Here is a 2,500-nt window from a genome sequence, read left to right on the forward strand (position 1 = left end):
TCATGGGAAACCATGAAAGGCGTTGGTTGCTTAAGACAGCAGGACGGTGGCCATGGAAGTCGGAATCCGCTAAGGAGTGTGTAACAACTCACCTGCCGAAGCAACTAGCCCTGAAAATGGATGGCGCTGAAGCGTCGTGCCTATACTCGGCCGTCAGTCTGGCAGTCATGGCCGGTCCTTGCGGCCGGCCGCGAAGCCCTGACGAGTAGGAGGGTCGCGGCGGTGGGCGCAGAAGGGTCTGGGCGTGAGCCTGCCTGGAGCCGCCGTCGGTGCAGATCTTGGTGGTAGTAGCAAATACTCCAGCGAGGCCCTGGAGGGCTGACGCGGAGAAGGGTTTCGTGTGAACAGCCGTTGCACACGAGTCAGTCGATCCTAAGCCCTAGGAGAAATCCGATGTTGATGGGGGCCGTCATAGCATGATGCACTTTGTGCTGGCCCCTGTTGGGCGAAAGGGAATCCGGTTCCTATTCCGGAACCCGGCAGCGGAACCGATACAAGTCGGGCCCCTCTTTTAGAGATGCTCGTCGGGGTAACCCAAAAGGACCCGGAGACGCCGTCGGGAGATCGGGGAAGAGTTTTCTTTTCTGCATGAGCGTTCGAGTTCCCTGGAATCCTCTAGCAGGGAGATAGGGTTTGGAACGCGAAGAGCACCGCAGTTGCGGCGGTGTCCCGATCTTCCCCTCGGACCTTGAAAATCCGGGAGAGGGCCACGTGGAGGTGTCGCGCCGGTTCGTACCCATATCCGCAGCAGGTCTCCAAGGTGAAGAGCCTCTAGTCGATAGAATAATGTAGGTAAGGGAAGTCGGCAAATTGGATCCGTAACTTCGGGATAAGGATTGGCTCTGAGGATCGGGGCGTGTCGGGCTTGGTCGGGAAGTGGGTCAGCGCTAACGTGCCGGGCCTGGGCGAGGTGAGTGCCGTAGGGGTGCCGGTAAGTGCGGGCGTTTAGCGCGGGCGTGGTCTGCTCTCGCCGTTGGTTGGCCTCGTGCTGGCCGGCGGTGCAGGATGCGCGCGCCTGCGCGGCGTTCGTGCCCCGGTGCTTCAACCTGCGCGCAGGATCCGAGCTCGGTCCCGTGCCTTGGCCTCCCACGGATCTTCCTTGCTGCGAGGCCGCGTCCGCCTTAGCGTGCTCCTCCGGGGGCGCGCGGGTGCGCGGATTCTCTTCGGCCGCCATTCAACGATCAACTCAGAACTGGCACGGACTGGGGGAATCCGACTGTCTAATTAAAACAAAGCATTGCGATGGCCCTAGCGGGTGTTGACGCAATGTGATTTCTGCCCAGTGCTCTGAATGTCAACGTGAAGAAATTCAAGCAAGCGCGGGTAAACGGCGGGAGTAACTATGACTCTCTAACGGTTATGGTGGTTGGCTGCTACGCGAAAGGTTATGAGTTCAAACCTTGTGTGGTATATGGCGGGAGTAACTATGACTCTCTTAAGGTAGCCAAGTAGCGGCGGAGTGGCTGCATCCGAACTCGGCTTTTCGAAGCAGGGTCTTGATGTAGTCGTGCTGCTGCTGCGAGGTGCCTTCCTTGGGTTGTAGCTACTGGGGGAGTGATGCGCAATACATGGGCCTAGCCCTCTTAGCCTCTCCTCTCCTGCGGTCTTCTCCCCTTCACGTGGGCCCGCTGATTTCGCAGAGTGGAAGACCGCACCAGGGGCTTGGGGGGGTTACCAGCCCCCCCTCGCATTATCCCTTTATAGTTGGGGGCAGCAATGAAGAAAGAAGAAAAGGTGGCCCTTCCGCTGAAGGTGCCACCCCAGCTACCCCAGCACCTATCCGGCCAACCGGCCGAGACGAAGATCCGATAGATTGTGTAGCTACATTTGCCTGCAGAGAGTGCCACCGCACTTTTACGACCAAAAACGGCCTCGGGGTTCACCGCCGCCGCCAACACCTGGCGGCTACCAACGCGGAGATCATCACGGAGAGGCACCGCGCGAGGTGGACGGAAGAAGAAGTCCTTTCGCTCGCCAAAGCGGAGGCGGAACTGTTCCTTGAGAGGGACGCTCGGTTCTTCTTTGTCAACCAAGAGCTGATTAGGATGTTCCCCGACCGAACGCTTGAGGCAATCAAGTGCCGACGGCGGCAAGCTGCCCACAAGCAGCTTGTCCGCGAATTCATGGAGGCACTTGAGATCGGTCGGGGGGAAGAGCCGGCGTCCCGCCGGGGAGCGGTGACGCAGCCGCCTGAAGCGGGCGATGGCGCTGCGCCGTCCGACGACGCAGCTGCGGACTTCGCGGCCGACACCACCGGGCCGCCTGCGGAGGGACCGACTGACGCCGCCATCTGGGAGCATCTTGCGGAGCTGCCTGCTTCCGCCCAGCGTTTCTCTGCCCTGGACCGAGTTGTTGGTCTGGGGCGGGGTACGCCGCCTGAGGTCATCCTAGGCATGCTCCCGGATGCCCTTGCGTCGGTCGGGTCCAGGAGGGAGAGGACGAGTACCAGGACACAGCGGCCGCGCCAACCATCCAAGCGGCCGCCTGCCGCCCCGCCGCT

The 2,500-nt window shown here is 61.1% G+C and overlaps 1 pseudogene; it reads left to right on the forward strand.

Annotated features, from left to right (window-relative positions):
• LOC126177251 (large subunit ribosomal RNA) overlaps nucleotides 1-2,500 on the forward strand; it is an 8,021-nt pseudogene that overhangs the window by 1,528 nt on the left and 3,993 nt on the right.

This window comes from Schistocerca cancellata, chromosome 3 (assembly GCF_023864275.1).
Source record: "Schistocerca cancellata isolate TAMUIC-IGC-003103 chromosome 3, iqSchCanc2.1, whole genome shotgun sequence".
Taxonomy (NCBI): Eukaryota; Metazoa; Arthropoda; class Insecta; order Orthoptera; family Acrididae; genus Schistocerca; species Schistocerca cancellata.